The 17526-nt window shown below is 45.1% G+C and overlaps 1 protein-coding gene across 2 annotated transcripts in view; it reads right to left on the bottom strand.

The window, feature by feature from the left end:
- Window positions 1-14255, bottom strand: part of Lyn (LYN proto-oncogene, Src family tyrosine kinase) — a 117124-nt gene extending 102869 nt beyond the window's left edge. For both annotated transcript variants that reach the window (XM_055603256.1, XM_055603257.1), the window contains exon 1: window positions 13978-14255. The gene's annotated coding sequence lies outside the window, so the exon portion shown is untranslated. The remainder of the gene's footprint in view (window positions 1-13977) is intronic.
- Between the last annotated feature and the right edge of the window lie 3271 nt (window positions 14256-17526).

Genomic DNA, 17526 nt, shown 5'->3' with positions numbered 1-17526 from the left:
TTTTGAGCCCATCTCTCAGATATCTCATACATGCACATACCTCAAAAACTGAAAACAAATCCCGAACACTCTGGTCCAAAACAGTCATTCACATAAAACACCTAAGCTGTTCTTTTCTTACAATGGAAAGGACCTTGCTAAGATACAGTGGAGAGGCTGGACAGATAGCTCACCAGTTACAAACACTGGCTGCTTTCCCATAAGACAAAGGTTGAATTCCCAGCACTCCACTTTCACAGGATCTAATACACTATTATAGCTTCCTTGGGCACCAGGGACACAAGCAGTGTACAGATCTCTATGCAGCCAAAATGATCATACAAGTAAAATAAAAAAGGTTTAAAAGATACAATAGAAAAACTTTCCTTTCCTCCATATAAAAATCTGATTTTTTTTTTCATAACAGCAGTAAGAATCAAATGAACCAAAGGATTTTGTTGTTGTTGTTTCTTTTGTTTTAGTTTTGGTTCTTTGAGACAGGGTTTCTCTGTGTAGCCCTAGCTCTTCTGGAACTAGCTCTGTAGACCAGGCTGGTCTCGAACTCATAGAGATCTGCCTGTCTCTAAAGGTGTGCATGACCCCATGCCTGGCTCAAAGTTTTATTTAATTCACTGATGGTTGTTTCTTATCACTTTGTGAGAGAAAAAAAAATTGACCAATGTCAGTATACAGACAGAGAATCTCTGTGGCCCTGGAACTTATCTAAAAACCAGTTCTTTGATCAAGTGCCATGGCTCTCGATTTAGCTGCTTTAAATAGAAGTGAGGAGCCTAGGGGTAGACCGTTGCTATATTAGGCAATATTTTTGGTCTTTTTAAATCTATATACAATGTGCAAAACAAAAACAACAGAGAAGCATCGTGTGTCCCCATCACACAATGCTTGAGGGCCTTCTAAGAAAAAGAATTCCTGACAGACTTGGTGATACACCTGTAATACTAAGAGTGTGGGGGTCAGGCAATTGTATTCCAAGTTAAGGGTCAGTTTGTGCTACCTAGTGAGAAAGAGGAGGCAGCAAGGTGGCTAAGTAGGCCAAAGGTGATTGCCACACAAGCCCAGAATATGCCAAACAGAGTAGGTACCACCCACAACGCAGTCCCCGAACCTCAGCTTGTGACTATGCCATCACACACTCTAGTTCCAATGTACCTTTCTCCCAATTTATCTTGGTACTAATCCGTGCCCTACAGTCTCTGACAAGATAAGCAGGAATCCAACTAAGCGGTTGGCTCTGCTGTCTTCTTGATTTGCAGCTGAGGGGGTTCACTTCCTCCCTTAGCAATCTGTCTGTTCTGGTCAGGCTCCTGGGTCCTACACTCTCCTCCGTTCCAAGGACTCACTTCTTGCTCAGTCCTCGGCAGCATCCAGCGGTTGCCAAAAGGCCCAGGCAGTGGGAATGCAGATGCTGAACCTCAGCCTCTGGAGCAGGGATGAATTAACTGAAGCCAGGGGCTGGGAGTGGTCCTAGCGGTCCACTCACAGGCTCAACATCCCTGTGGGCTGCCACTTTGAAACTCTGCACAGCAGAGATAGCTTCCTCACAATTCTACTGCCTGCTTTGCTCACATTTTTTTTTTTTTTGAAACAAAAATTTAGGCTTTTCATTCAAGTCTTAAAAACGCTTTAGTTTTCTGGGTACAGCTGCCTTTCACTATAAGCGGTGCGACAAGGTCTAAATATATAGATGCCCAAATCTGTGGATGTTCAACTCTGTTATATAAAGGAGCATAGTATTTGCCTGTAACCTATGCACATGGCTTGTGTACTTTAGATCATCTCTGGAATATTTATGGTACCCAATTCATTATAAGTTCTGTCCCAGTAGTTGTTATACTGTGTTATTCAGGAAATAACAACCAACAGATCTGTAGTTGCTTGCACCAGTACAAATTTTAAAAAATATTTTCAACCCAAATTTGATTACAAATGAAGATATGGAAGCAAGGGTGTGGAGACTTGGCTTTATATATGGAACAACTCTGCTTTTGAGAACCAGTGGCTATAACTGCCAGCTAATCACATGCATATTTATGAGCGCTGAGCATCCAAGAAATGTTTTCTGAATGATGAATAAATAAAGCACAGCTTCATGGATTAATAAATTCCACAGGTCAAATTATGCTTCTCTCCCCGTCAACAAAATCAAATATGCAAAGTAGCTCCACACAGAAACTGAACAGACAGTAATGAAGATGCTGTGTTCCTTGACATGAGACCGTGAATCCAATTTAACCTCAAAAGAGAATCGTTGAATCCACAAAGATTCTTGGGCTGGTGCAGACACTGGCACTGTGTCCTTCACAGAACGTCTTGGCACTGAGTCAGTAGAAACCTCCTGGTCACACTGGCAAATCTGCATATAGAAATTAGCTTCACTGTGAGGACTGAGTGGGGGGGGGACTATAAATACATGGCTGGTGCCAACTAACTTTACTCTAGTTAATGGATAAAGAAAAGACATTTAAATAAGGCTCAGATCAAACTGAAGGGTGAGAAACTATGACAACTCCATAGTCAGGGTATATAGCAAGGCAAGAACTGGTTCTTCCTTTGAACAACAGTAAGTTCATCATGCAGAGATGCTAGCGTCAGCCAGACACACAGTGTGAAAATCTGTTTCTTTGTGAGATCAACTGGCTTTGTTTTGCTTTTCAGTTCCTTTACACTGTGTTGTTTAAATATATATATATATATATATATATATATATATATTTAAATATATATATATTTAAACAACACAGTATATATATATATATATATCCCTTGTTTGGAAACGGAACTAAAGTAGAAGCAGAAAGGTGGATACCTTTGAGACAGCACTGTGTTGGATAGGCAGCCCTGTGGGGGGTGGGGTGGACAGCCCCTTGTCAGTGTAGCTGCTTTTTTTATCAGCTTGTCGTTGCACAAAAGCATGCATTGTGCTAGACTTCTCTTTCTGCACTTTTCTACACTGTGCCACTTAACACAAGATGCTCCACCTTGGAAACACATAAGAAACCTCCTCCTAAAGTTTACGAGGAAGACTTTCAACAGAGATACTCTTTCAGGGGGTTGGGAAGATAGCTTTGTGTACATCCCTAAGCATCTGAGTTCATAACCCCAGCACTCTTGAGAAAAGCCAGGTGAATGGCACCGGCCTGTAACCCAGTGTTGGGAAGAAGACAAGAGGACCCTTGACAGAGACAAGAGGACTCTTGACTAGCCAGTCTAACAGAGGTTATGAGCTCCAGGTTCAATGGGACTCAGGAGAATAAGATGGAGACATGACTGAGGAAGGCCCCTGGCATCTACCTCTGACCTCCAGGTGCACACAGGTACACATACGAACCCATCCCAAGGTACCCTCCCACATGAACATCCACAAATAAATAAATAATAACCAGGCGAACAGACATTCTTCAAGCTGTGGATGTAGCTCGGTAGTAGAATGCTTACCGAGCTTTGCACAAGGCCCTGGGTTTCATTGCCCAGTGTGTGTGTGTGTGTGTGTGTGTGTGTGTGTGTGTGTGTGTGTGTGTTGGGGGTGGGGTGAGGTGAAATCAATGAAAGTATGACTAGAAACAGCAACTCATTAGGTCAGAAAGTATCTTCTGGAGTTATTAACTCAGTGAGCAATTCAGGATTCTGTAGGGCAATCACAGCAAACCTCTAAGGAAGCCCTGTTCCCTGCAGGCCAGCTGAATTGTTTCTTTAAAAGGAAAAGAACTTTCCTCCGTATCCACTAATGCACAGACTCTATTGTAGCAAGCCTTCCTCATTTTCTGACGCCCTCTGTCCTCACTGCCCGTACACCACTTTGTCAGAAATCTGCAGGATCTTTCATTGAATGAGATGATGAAAATCCGGTCAGGTAAGTCTTCTGCTGTGCTGGTTGTTTTGTGTCAAGTTGGCACGAGCAAAGACTTATCTGGAAAGAGGGACTTTTCAGAAAATGCCTCCAAAACGATTGGCCCGTACACAAGTCTGTAGGGGCATGATTAATGATTAATGATTGATGTGGGAGGACCTGTCACCCAGGCAGTGATGTCCCTGGGCAAATGGTCCTGCATGGCATGAGAAAGCAGGCTGCTCAAGCCATGGAGAGAAAAGCAGTAAGCAGCAAAACCCTCCATGGCCTTGGCTAAAGTTCCTGGGTTCCTGACTTGAGTCCCTGTGCTAACTTCCTTTGATGGTTGACTGTGATACAATGTAATAAACCTTTTCGTCCCTAAGTTACTTTAGGTCATGGCTTTTTATCGCTGCAATAGAAACCTTAAGACACCAAAGAGAGACACACCGGCCAGCTTGATAGGCAAGCCGGAGTCGGAAGAAAGATCATTTATCAAACTCAGTGACGTACCTTCAAGACCACTCTCTGTCCATATTTCTGCACATGAACTTTTAAAAATTGTTCTTTAGAATTTTTAGCAAAAAAATATACACAGCATAAAATTTACACCTCAACTATTTTAAGGCTGTAACTCAGTGGCACGGGCATTGCTACCGTCTATCTTCAGAACCCTCTTCATCTTGAAAAATTGAAGCTCTGTGCCTAGTAAACAGTCTCTCCCCATCCCCACATCCTTGGAGGCCCTGGAAGCTGCCACCCTATTTTTTGACTAGTCCACTGTGGATTGACTAGTCCAGGATTTTAGAGCAACCACAGTATTTTTCCTTGTGTAACTGGCCCGTTTCACTCTGCATAGCATCCTCAGGACTCATTTATGTTGTATCAAGGGCCAGAATTTCTTCCCTCTTAGGGTGAGTAGCCTAATATACATGTAGCACACTTTCCTTTGCCCCTTGGTTATTCTGAATTACCCTGCAATGAATATGGGTAGGCATATATCTCAAGTTTCCCCACTTTCACCCTTTTGGGGTATCACTTCTTGAGGAACTGTCCCTAGTGGCTGGCCCATTTTACCTGCCCAATATGAATGCATAAGGACTCCAGTTGTTCCAGATCCTGGCATTCAGTTTTTCTGCTTGGTTTTGTTTTCTTTGATTTTTGGTTTTTGTGGTTTGTTGTTGTTTGTTTGTTTTTGAGTAGCCATCCTATGCAACTCTTTGTCCTGTTTCAATAACACTTATTACCATTAGCTCTATGCTTTAAAGCCAGTTTGGAATCATGCACAACCTGGAACCCTCACCAACAACCTCTGAGTTTTAACATAAGATCACAGAGTCTAGCATGGCCTGTGAGTGTCCAGCGACCCACAGCTAGGCAGGGTTAAGATCACAGCCCATGGGTCACCAGGGTGGCACTCTAATCTAGTTGAAAATGAACAGAAACCTCACATTGGTTGTGGTGGGTGCTCAACACGCTTACACCTAATTATACTTGTTCCTTCTTACGGTGATGTTCTTTCTAAGATACAAAGTGTGGGACTGGTCCCAAATTGCTAAGGCACACATTCTTTCCTTGAAACCAAATGGCAAAAGCTGGTGACTGCCCCAAAACTTAGATCTCTTCTTCAAATGGCTTGCAGACAAATGTTTGGGTAAAGCTAACATTTTCTAGGGTAGTTAGAGTGGCTGCCATGTATCCACTTGCTGATCCCCCTTGAAGTCTACGGGTCTCATAACAAGCAGCAATGGGTATTATTTTCTAGCTTTGAATTACCCTCTGGGGAACACCCTTTGAGTCTTTCAGTTACTCGCCCACCTCTCCAGAGCTATGGAAGTGTGCTAGCTGCCTTTTGATTCTACATCATAAATACCTTCTTAGGGCCAGCGCTGGGTGGCTCACCCTTTTAATTCCAGCACTGAGGAGGCAGAGGCAGGCGGATCTCTTTGTGTCTGAGGCCAGCCTGGTCTAGAGAGTAAGTTCCAGGAGAGCCAGAGGAACACCGTGAAACTCTGCCTTAAGAAGCATAAATAAATAAATAAATAAATAAATAAATAAATAAATAAATAAATAGCTGCTTACAAAAAATTGTCAGGATGCTGCCTGTGACTGAACGTGGAGCGGGGAGCTCCTTACTAAAAGTTCTTCATCATTTTTAGTCAGGGACTCTCCTATCAAGCCTTATTACAGATTCTAGAAGGAGGTCTAGTGACAGAGCTGGAGCACTGTTCCCTCAGGATCCAATCCTGAGCATTCACCATGGGCCTTCCTCCTGGCATTGGGCCCTTTACCTTTTGTATTTCTATCAACATCAGCTGGACTCTCAGGAGGCACTCCAGAAAAATTAGCTAAACTGAACACTGAACACCACGGAGCTTTCTGAGGAAATGGTCTGGCCAGTCATGGTGACACACAAGTACAAATGCAGGACTCTGGAGGCTGAGACGGAAAGGATAATGAGTTTTTAGGCCAGCCTGGGGCTACAGAACAAGTGCAAGATTACCTTGGGATATACGGTAAGATAAGTATCAAAAAACAAGTTAAGACTGTTCTTAAGGCAGGGCATGATGGCACAAAGCTATAACGCTGGCATCAGGGGTACTAAGGAGAAAGAATTGCAATTTAATTGCCAGCCTAGAGTACCTAGCAAGACTTTGTCTCCAATGAAGAAAGAAAAATCAAAGAGAGAAAGGAAAGAGAGAGGGAGTAAGGTAAGGAGGGAGGGAGAGAGAGTGAGGGAAGGCAGGGGAAGCAGGGAATGAAAGAAAGGGGAGGGAAGACAGAAAGAAAAAGAAACAGTTCTCCATATTTACATTTCCAAAATGCAGTTTACAATTACGTTTGGCCCAGATCTCGCATCTGCAGATTCAACCAACTACTGACAGAAAATAGTCACTGTTGAACACGTATAGACTTTGTTCCCTAAAGAATATCATCTAGCAAGTAATTACATTGCTTTGGGTATCATAAGTAATCTAGAGATGGCTCACTGAACAGGAGAGAACTTGTGAGGTCACACACAAACACATTCTTGAGAGATTGTGGAACCAGTTATTCACAGATACTAGGGACAACATCAATATCCTTATGAGCAACCTACAGACCACTGTAGCTCCAAAGTGTTTGGCTTCTGCAGGCACTCTGTCTTCAGTCCATCGTTTCTTGTAAGGCCATTTTTTTTTTTTTTAGTTAGAAAAATGCATGCATTCTGCGTTTATGCATTTAAGGCCAGCCTGGTCAACTTAGAGAGAGACTGCTTCAAAATAATATATTTTTTTAATCTAAAATGTGCTTATTGGGAGGGTTTCCAGCCATCTTCCCTTGGGCTTCTTTTACTGCTGGCTTGTCATGAAAGAGCATCCTTCCATCAGCTTTGTTTTCCCACCTCTAGGCTGACAGGACAGTGGAGCAGACAACACATGCACAAGGCTCTCCTTTGCACTTGGCTAACAGCCACGGGGTTTAGCAGGGTCCTGGACATTTCACAGCCACGGAGCAGAAACTGGGGCTGGGCGCCAGGGGTTTGTCTAGTGGTTCCTCTCTTCTCCTTCTGGGTGGGGTGAAGGAGGTCCTTTGTGAGAGGAATATTCTCTGCTGAGTAAAACAGTCACTTCTGAGTATTTTCAAGGGATGGAGAGTGGGATTGGTGGTAGAGTGCTTGCCAGTATCATGCAAGTTAAGTACATAACTAAATGTGAAATAAAATAAAGATGAGAGTTGGAAGTGTTTGATAGGTGGTAGAATGCTTGCTTAGTACACGCAAGAAGCTAGACTTAATTTCCAGAACCACAGTAAAGAAGCCATCATCCATCCTCCAGGAAAAAAGCCACTATGAAGACTTTAGAATAAAAAACAATGATATGCAGAACATATAGATGATATTTCCTACCTATGTGTTATTTCATGGATGCTATCATGTTACCTGTCATTTTGTATGTATGTATGTATGTATGTATGTATGTATGTATGTATGTATGTATGTATGTGTATGTATTTTAAATAAAGGGAAGCATTTTATTTTGGCATCTACTTTGGAGTAGAGTAGTTCACAATCCGTTGGTTCCTATGCTTTAGGCCTATGACAAAGAGGCACATTGTGGTTGAAGCATGTGGCACAGAAAACACACTTGTCTCATCACTATGAAATAAAGCAGAGGAAGAGGGAAGCCTGAGAACCCACTTTGGCTTTTCATGGTGCAGCAAGAATGACCCGAAGGCCTCCTGCGAGGTCCTGCTCTGGGAATCTCCACTTCCTCCACATAGCACCAAGATGGGAGTGAGGCTTCAAACACAGATACTTTAGAGATCCTTCCGAATGCAAATCATGGCAGGGATAGATTCATTCTAACTTAAACATTATTCAATGTAGACATGTATTAAAACATCTCAGGGTACTGCACATATGTACAACATTTTAATGCCTCGGGTAAACATGTTTTAAAATTTATTATGTTTTTGGAATAATAATATAATCACATCATTCCCCCCTTCCATTTTCTCCCTTCAATGCCTACCATGCATTTCCCCCTTGCTGTCTCTCAAGTTCATGGATCTCTTTTTCTTTAATTGTTACGTGTGTTTGCATGTACGTGTGTGTGTGTGTGTGTGTTTGTGTACATGTGTGAGTGTGAGCACACGCACATGCATGCGTGAGTGCCTGTGTGTGTGTTCCTAAACTCATAAATATAACCTGCTCAGTTTGTATAATGTTACCTATAATCATTTGATCTCAGGGCTGACCACTAGGTATTCCAAGAACAACCAAGGGGCTCTTCCCTGGGGAAGGCTATTTCTCCCACTCTCAGCATTTCCCAGTTGTATTCAGCTTTCAAAAAGCACTTTTGGGCTGGGAAGATGGCTCCATGGCTAAAGCCTTTGCAGAGGAAACAAGGGACCCCAGAACCCACAAGCATGTGATTTGATTCCAGCCTTGGAAGCCAGAGACAGGATTTCTGAGGAAGCTGGCTAGTCAGACAGGCAGGTTGTACAAGCACGCTCTGTGATGGACGGAGAGACCCTGCCATAAAAGAATGACGTGGAAGAGCTGTCAGTAAGTAGTTCCAACCTCAAGCCTCTACACACATACACACACACACATACAGACAAACCCATGATAAGAGGGAAAAAGCATTTTGCCATATTAGGAAGTATAATCAAATGCTATTTGGGAGGCATGTACATTTGGAGGCGTATTCCTTTGTATGGACAGATGCCTCTTAATTTGGATTGTTTGGTTTGGTTGTGAAATGGAATGTCACTGTTTTGGTCAGGCTGGCTCCAAACTCCAAAGCACAAATGACCCTCAGCTTCTTGTAGCTGGTAGTACAGGCCTGGGCCACCACAACCAGCTGCTTTTGTGTTTCCCTAATAAATCTCTACCCAGGCCCAGGCTCACCTCTGCTCACTTGCAGCCCAATAGAGCTCCCCAAGCTGGCGTAGGAGGTCTCCACGCCACCCTTTGGATCACCAAAGGAAAAGCTCCTCAGTCAGATTTTGATGTCCCTTTGTCTGTCTGCTTGTTTTTTGGTGTGCTATAGGCATAGGTTAAATGTGTTTCTTTAGACAGGGATTGTGCTTGTGGTAGTTTGACAGTTACTGCTGTGTTCCAAGAGTTAAATGAAAGACTATACACACATGAGCTTAAGAAACAGCCCTAAACTACTATAGTCAAGATAATGTAGTATATGGACACCAAAAAATTGTGAAACCTTAACTTTGAGTTTCCACGAGGGGAAATTTCAAAACATACATCTTTCTGGTGCTGGAAAAATTAAGAGTGTATATTTCCAAATATACAACTTCCTGCTGAAGGTCTTTGCCTAAGAACACTTTGCATCCTTCCTGTGTCACCCCACCTTTCTCTTTTCCCTCCCCTCCTCCACCCACCCCTCTCATCTCTCTCCCTCTCCTGGGAAAACTGGTTATGAACCTGCAGACCAAGCAAGGGTAGAAGAAGGAACCCTGAGGGAAAGCAGCTCTGGGTGGTTTGAAGGGAGGAGCCCCACAGGCAAATGACTGGAAGGGGCAGGGTGTGGGGTATCACTTCCTTTGTGCCTTCTCCCTCTGGCTGAGTTCTGTTCTCAGCAACACTGCTTTCCCGTGGAAAGCAGAAGTGGTCCTCTCTCTCTCCAGAGAGCGTCTCAGAGAACAGTTTCTCCTTTCCTCTGCCTCATGGGAGTTAACACTTACAGGAAGCATGAGGCACCCACTTAGACCAAACACCAAGGAGCCATCAGGGCTTCAAGAACCAAAGTGAACACAGATCCACGTAGGCAGTCTTCCTGTGGACTCTCAGCACTCAACAGGATTGCCTTCAAGCTATTATAGCTTCTCAACAAATGTTTGACTAGTACAGAGAGAGGAGGGAATTAGAGAAGGCATGTTCAAGAGTAGTTTCCAATCAGTGTGGCCTGGAGTCAGAAAGATGGCTAGGGAATTTTTAGTTGCTCACGAAAAAGTGGAATTGGACACAAAAAGAAATAATGGCTTTGAGGTATAAACTGTAGAAAAGAAAATAAACAAAAACAAATGAAAAACAAAACAAAACAGAAAACAGTCCAAGCTTCACACATATGAAGGTTCCTCGTTGGCCAATGAGACATTTAGGAAAATGTCTCTCAAACTAATTTGTGAGCTGGGCATGGTAGCACCGTAATCCCTGAACTTAAGAGGAGAAGGCAAGCTATACCAGGAGTTCAGAGTCAACCTTAGCTTCAGAGTGAGTTTGAGGCAAGTCTGAGATATCTGAGACCAGGTCTTTCTCCAAAACACAACAAATGACTGTGACATCTGTGTGGTTTCATAGGACACCATTTAAGGATCCTAGCCTAATGAACAGTGACTGTGGGTCCAATAATGAGGGCAAATATAATCTCTTCCCATAATGGGTAGACCAACATCATGCCAATGACGAGGAAAACGACGTCTTTGTAAGACAGCAGGAATCACGCTGCAAAGGCATTGGAGGTTGTTGAAACACAGTCAAGTCAGCAGGACTTCCAGAGAACCATGTCCTGACTGTAAACACAACTTTCAAGAAGCAGTTTCATGGCAAACAACAAATTGAACGGCTTATCAGGTAAGAAGGAAAAATGAAAGCCTGAGCAAAATAAAGAAAAGGCCCAAATTATAAAGAACTCAAGCTACGGCAGACTGTACTTGGCAGAATTTGATTTAATTATTTAAGCTTATTATTCAACATTATAGGAAAGTTGTTCTAGCTAACGTAAGACAAAGATGAGAGAAGGCATAAATCTTAACACTGGCCTGTTGCACACTTTCGAATCCCTCGGTTAACACCCCGTTTTCTACACTTCGGCCTCTCCCCTCAAATGGGAACTTGAATGTTAGAGATGACGACAGCGTTCACTCAAAGTTTCACAATGTAAGCATCAGGAAACTAGGCAGCTGAAGAAATAGTTCAGTGTTTCTGATGGGAGAAAAAGCTTCCTCTCCCACTTCCTTCTCTTTGCTAAAAGATAGGAAGCAATGGCTATAGAAGGGTACTGGCACTCAGTACAGCAGACACTCAGAAAGTCAGACGCGTCTTCTACACAGGTCTTATATTCACACTGTGACTGGTGTTCTTGTTGAAATAATTACAAGGGCTGGCTGAGTTTGTGGGCAAGAGGTTTCTAGCAATGGCAGAGAGAATTCTTTTGACAGTTAGTCCTTAAACATTTCTGGCTAACTGGTAAGTGTTGTAACCAAGGCAGTTGCAGCAGATATGCTGGTTGTCACGGACTGTCCCACATTCAAGAGGAAACACTGCTGAAAATACAGGCCATGGCTTCCTAGAGATCTGCTTCTACAGATCCCCAGACTTAGTTCAGGAAACTACCAAAGAAGTAAAGAAAATTACTCCATGATTCTCTTTCTCAAATGTGTAATGATTTTATTTTAAGTAATTGGCTACTGGCAAAGTAGGAGAAGCATACCTATAGCATCCAAAGACCACTTAACCTTTCACCACAGACAAACTCCTGAGTCTCTTTTTTGTATCTGTCCCTGCCTATCCTCTAGGGAACCATGATGGGTCCAAATGAAATCAACACTGACAAGCTTCAGAAAAAAAAAATGCTCAGAATGGCTCCAGACTGGTTCCATCGCCAATGTATCATTGGCTAATGCCTTCCTGATGTGATGGTCCTTCAATGTTGATTAATCTATGCATCCTAAGGATCATTTGTTCCAGTGAGCTGTAACAATATCCTATGCTGTGTATGTGTGCACACTGTATTCCTATTTATGAAATCAGTGCAGGTTTATATATGATCAAATAGTTTCATTTTGCCAAGTGACATCTCTATGAGAATAAACTTTCATCTCAGATGTTTCTGTAATTTATTTGTGAACACCAACACTGATGGAATTAGGAGGTCCTCAAAGTCCCTGATTTGCAAAGCTATCAGGAACACTTTTTTTCCCCCCTGCTGAAAGGAAACCACTTGCAGTGGAGGGCAGGGGAATATTATAAAGCACCCAAAGACTCTAAGACAAAATTAGGGTGACTACCTTTACAGAAACTGTCTTAGCGTTGAACCTCAAGACCTCCTCCAAAATGCACAGACAACAGTCCTGAGCAGGGATTTCCATGTGCTGTTTTACAATGTCCTCACCCTTATTACAGAAGTGAAGACAGCAGGGGCCAGGGTTCCAATGGGCAGGCCTTCCTTCCTTCTTCTAAGTAATCTTCGCTGAGCACTTATCAAGCACCAGGCACCAGGCCTTCATTTTGGACAGGAGAGATAAAGCTGTTGTCATGTCATGGGAATTGTCAGGACGAGGGGCCTAGAAACATGGACTTAAGTGGCTGCCGTGAGGAAAACAATTTCAGCTTAGGTCCAAAATTTCAGCTTTGGCGAGTGGTGTGTACCTCACAGCTGGGGATTTCTGGCTCCTGACCTCTTCCTTCACACCTGAGGTGCCTGTGGGGCAGCAGTGCAGCTTTCAGGTATTTATTGAGCAGGTTTTCAAAAGTCAGATGGCTCAGTCAGACACGTGGTCTCAGGTCCAAAAATCATCAAACTGCCAATAATCAAAGACCTTTGTTTTCATAGAGTATCATTTGTACCAAGTAACATTTGCATAACATAACGCAGGGAATGTTCGAGGACCTATGGGGCAGGTTAATTGTCAATCACGAGGAGAGCCAAACCAGGCACTTCAAAAATCCGCAGTTGCACACAACTGAGAGACTGCGTGGCCTAGATTCTCACCTGAATTCTGAGGAATTTGGGTGCCTCAAGGAACCCAAGGAAGTTGGGCGGATTGGCATAATGAGCACAAACACGGATTACTCAACGAAAAGAAGAGACAACCACAAGCGCCCAGAGTAGCGGGGCTATTGGATAAAAGCACCACAAAAACAGCAATGGCGAAGCCACCGCAGCTAGCCAAGATAAGGCAGGCCAGTGGGAACTATGGCATACACCCTTCCCCCATCCCGAAGGAAAGGCATCCCTGAATTCTTAAAATAACTCCAGCTTCCTCTTGGCCAAGGCGTCGGACGGCTCCTTTGCGGGGCGGAGAGAAGCTGAGCTCCGCGGGAGTTCGAGCTCCTGCCTTGGTGGCAGCCGGTCAACGTCACCACCTTGCTCCAAGTCACCAGGGACCGCAGCCGTCACCAGCCTTAGAGAGGCCGGGGTCAATCCTCATTCTCATCCCTGGGGACCCTGGGTCCTACCGGGGGACCAGATACTGAATTCCAAGTCACTTGCTCTCGAATCCCTGCTGCGCTCCCCTTCGGGGTGGACTGAGGCTCCCCGGCAGGGCAAGAAAGCTGGAGCGGGGCACGCGGATGGCTGACGCCGGGGACTCGGGGGCGTCCGCCCGGTGCGCACCTCCCACCACGCCCCCGCGCCGCTCCGCTGCAGACACCTGCGGAGTCGCCGCCCCCGCGTCCCCGCTCGATCGCTCCGGCGAGTCACACTCTTCCCCAGGCTGGAGGCGTTCGGATGCTCTCACCACCCCGGGCTGGTGCCAGCGCCGCCGAGAAACAGCGCGCGACCTCTGCTGCCGCCGCCGCCGCTGCACCGAACCCCCCAGCCCCGAGCTAAACAAGCGACCTGTGCTCCGACCAGTGGCCGGGCCTCGGTCCCTGCCCGGTTCACCTTCCGTGCCCACCCTGAGCTCGAGCCCCCGCGACTCACTCGCTGGCGGTGGAAGTTTCGGGGTGGCGGAACTCCACGGTGACTTCGGTTCGAAGCTGCGCACGCGACGGGTTGGCCCTGCGGGGCCCGCCTGGGAAGCGGCTGCGGGCCCGGGGCGTAGGACGCGCGTGTCCGGCGGTGGCGGGCACACTGCTCGGAAGACAGTGTCCGACCTGCAGCAAAGAACGTCGGCCGGGAGGCTCCCAGGCCCGGCTCGGTGGGAGAGGAACTGGCTGTCGCTGGGCTCGGCCGAGAGGTCCCAGCTACTTCCTGGTGCTCGGATTTGCATACTGTGCTGGGAGGGCGGGGAAGTGACCGCTTGGTTCCTATCCAAGGTTTGGTATTTAGTGTGGCCGTCGCGCAGGGTTTTGCAAGCAAACAGTCTTTGGAGACCCAGCGCGCGAGTTGGAAGAGTGGGGACAGTCTCAGAACCAGCGTTCTTCCTTAGGAATGGAAGATTCGGGGATCCCCAGAGGGTCGTGGAAGCGTTCATATGGCTTTGCCATTCCTCCTGACCCAACTCCTCAACGCATTGGAAGCTCCCCAAAGTGTGCCAAGGGAGCAGAAGCTCCCGCTCTGATCACTGTGATGTTTGCAGCTTTCCAGAGAGAAAAAGAGACCAGCGAGTTGATGCTGGGGGGTGGGAGTGGGGTGTGGGTCTTTGCTTTAATAATCAAAACAGAGCAAACTGCTTAAAGGTGTATGCTGAGTGCTCAAGACGTTCACTGGAATGAGGAGGGGGAACTAGTTGTGGAGCCTGTCGGTAGCCTGTCAATAGCTGAAAAGTCTCCAGGAAAATGGAGCTAAGAAAGACTAGCAAGAACTGCCAACCATAGTGGACTCACATTGATTTAGCATGTGGTCCTCGTAGCAGTCACTGCATTTCTACAAATGCTGTGTTCCTTGTGTCCCTAACGTGCGTACACAGTGCTTGGCACACAGTAGGTGCCTAACTCATGCCTGCTGCAAAACTGCTTGTTGAAACAAAAGGTTCGGCTTGATAAACGCCTCTTACTGAAGCAAGGTGTACAATTAGCCTCGGTCCCTACGATGCCGGCTTATGCTAATCTGACTTCTGTTTCCTGGGACCCTAACCTTGTAGAATTAACAAGGAAACAGTGTGGACACTGTAGGAGACCTTGTGTATTAATAGTCGGACGCAGATGGGAACAGACACTGCTCTAAACATTTGCTTTTTTTGTATTTTCAATGTGGGTAACAGTCTCCCCCAATTGCAGTCCAACAGGTCAGAGCAGCTACCTTGTAACAAAGACCAGTACAGTTGTTCGTTTCTAGGGGAGAAGAAACATTTGCAAGCATAATAATGCTTGTTTTCTTTCTCTCCCTTCCTCTTTCTTTCTTTCTTTCTTTCTTTCTTTCTTTCTTTCTTTCTTTCTTTCAACTTTCTCTCTCTCTCTTTCTTTCTTCTTTCGAGACATGGTTTCTCTGCATAGTTCGGCTGTCCTGGAACTCTCTAGACCAGCAGGACTCGAACTCAGAAATCTGCCTGCCTCTGCCTCCCAAGTGCTGGCATTAAAGGCATGCACCATCACTGCCTGGCACATCCATTTCTCAGTCAACCAGGGACTACATAGATGAAGATAGTGCCAGAGATTATAGTGGAGCTGAAAATCATTATCACCTAGAGGTATCGAGCTGTCAGGGCTCAGCGTCGGCAGTTCTACAGTGTTTATGGTGATGCTGATGTCAAAAGTCCCACTGTCCTGCCTGCCAGATAACAGCACAGCACACGAATTATGCACAGGACAGAGCACCAATAATGCTAACAAATGGCCATGTCACTGGTTTGTGACACACTTCTTTAACATTATTTTAAAGGGACCCGCTTCACTTCTAGAGGCTTTGCTGTAGAACAGTGTGCCAAAGGTTAGTCAGTAGCAGCCTTACATTGTTTATCATGACTCCTGATTGCATCAAGAAGACATAAAGTGAGTGACCTGGCGCACTTAGGTTTAAGCGAGTGTACTCCACAGGAAGACAAAAATCTGCTAAGAGGACACTTCTCAGAGTGTCCCCATTACTAAGCCACAGGTATAGATCCTCAGAAGAAAACAGTAGGAGGGCATTTATTCTTATAATGAACATGGTTACTGTTCTCAGCCCGTGGGTCACAACACTCTTGGGGGGGGGGTTGAATGACCCTTTCACAGGGGCTGGGCCTAAGACCATGGGAAAACAGATATTTACATTATAATTCATAAAAGTAGCAAAAGTACAGTAACAACATAGCAATGAAAATAATTTTATGGTTGGTGTCACCGCACCATGAGGCACTCTATGAAATGGTCACAGCCTTAGGAAGGTTGAGAATCACTGTTCCAGAAGAGTTTGCCACCTGAGAATCCATGTCTGGACTTTTCTGAATGACCTCTTCAATACACTGGCTCTAAGTAAATGACACCCTTACACCGAGCCCTTGAAGTCCTGGCTAACGACATATGGCAAACAAGAATAAGATTAAATTATTTGGCACCGGCTGTCACCGTTCTACTCTCCTGGGAATCTGCCTCCAGAGGTCCAGATTTCTGAGCCCATTATGGGTCCTCCATTCTTTGCACACTCTCCTGGTTGACTTTTGGGAGAAGGGGCAGAGCGGACACAGAGACTGCTTTTGACTGTTGCAAGCCTGGGTAGAGACCCATGTGATCCAAGTGGCAATACCACAGAGCAGCAATGACAGGTTGAAATCGTGTTAGCAGTTACAGAACTCCCACGGCCAGATTAACACAAACCAATCAAGTCAGTCTCTGGAGGGAAATCCAACAATTCCTGGATTGCCCTAGTAAGGAGCCACCAGTGGGAGCCACTGGCGGAGGCTCAGCCAAATTCAAGTTGCCCATTTGGGTCCAGATGGCATAAAACCTGCTGGTTTTTGAAAACCGTGCTCCAAATATGAGAACGTTCATTTTACTGGGAGAATTTTTCAAGGGAAGCAGGAGCAATGGTTCAACCAGATTTTCTTGGGAGGAGGTGCTTAGCGGCCCCTCTGTCCTAACCACCACCAAGAGACTGGGCAGATTCTTTAATGAGCCTTCTACTCAGTCTTTATGACCATGTCCTGTTTTTTACACTGTGTGGGTAAGAAAGGCTCAACACGAGTAGGAAGCTTGCTCAAATTCCCTCTGTAAAGTGAATGAATAGGTTGGATTTGAATTTTGTTCTGTGTGGGTGACATCAATACCTTCTGTTAAGTCAGTTTCCTAGCCTGAGATGCCACAGACATCTGTACATATGTACAGACATATGTACAGACATATGTACAGACATCTGTCTGTACATAGCTGAGACAGCCCTGCTCTGTTTCCCAAAGCAAACAGGAGGAAGCCCAGCTCCAAACAATGTTAGTTCTCTGACATTGTGAGAGAGCAAACAAACTACCTAAACAATACGTTATTAAAACGGAGCCACATAGTAATAATTATGACACCAATAACAAAATTATAGTTTGAATCTTATTAAAGTTAATCTGCCATTTGATGACACACTGAAATGTACTGGATGGTAACTGGAACAAAACAGTGAACTACA

The sequence above is a fragment of the Psammomys obesus genome, unplaced genomic scaffold, assembly GCF_907164565.1.
Source record: "Psammomys obesus unplaced genomic scaffold, mPsaObe1.curated_primary_1811, whole genome shotgun sequence".
In the NCBI taxonomy this organism is placed as follows: Eukaryota; Metazoa; Chordata; class Mammalia; order Rodentia; family Muridae; genus Psammomys; species Psammomys obesus.
This window is presented reverse-complemented; position numbering and strand designations above follow the sequence as displayed.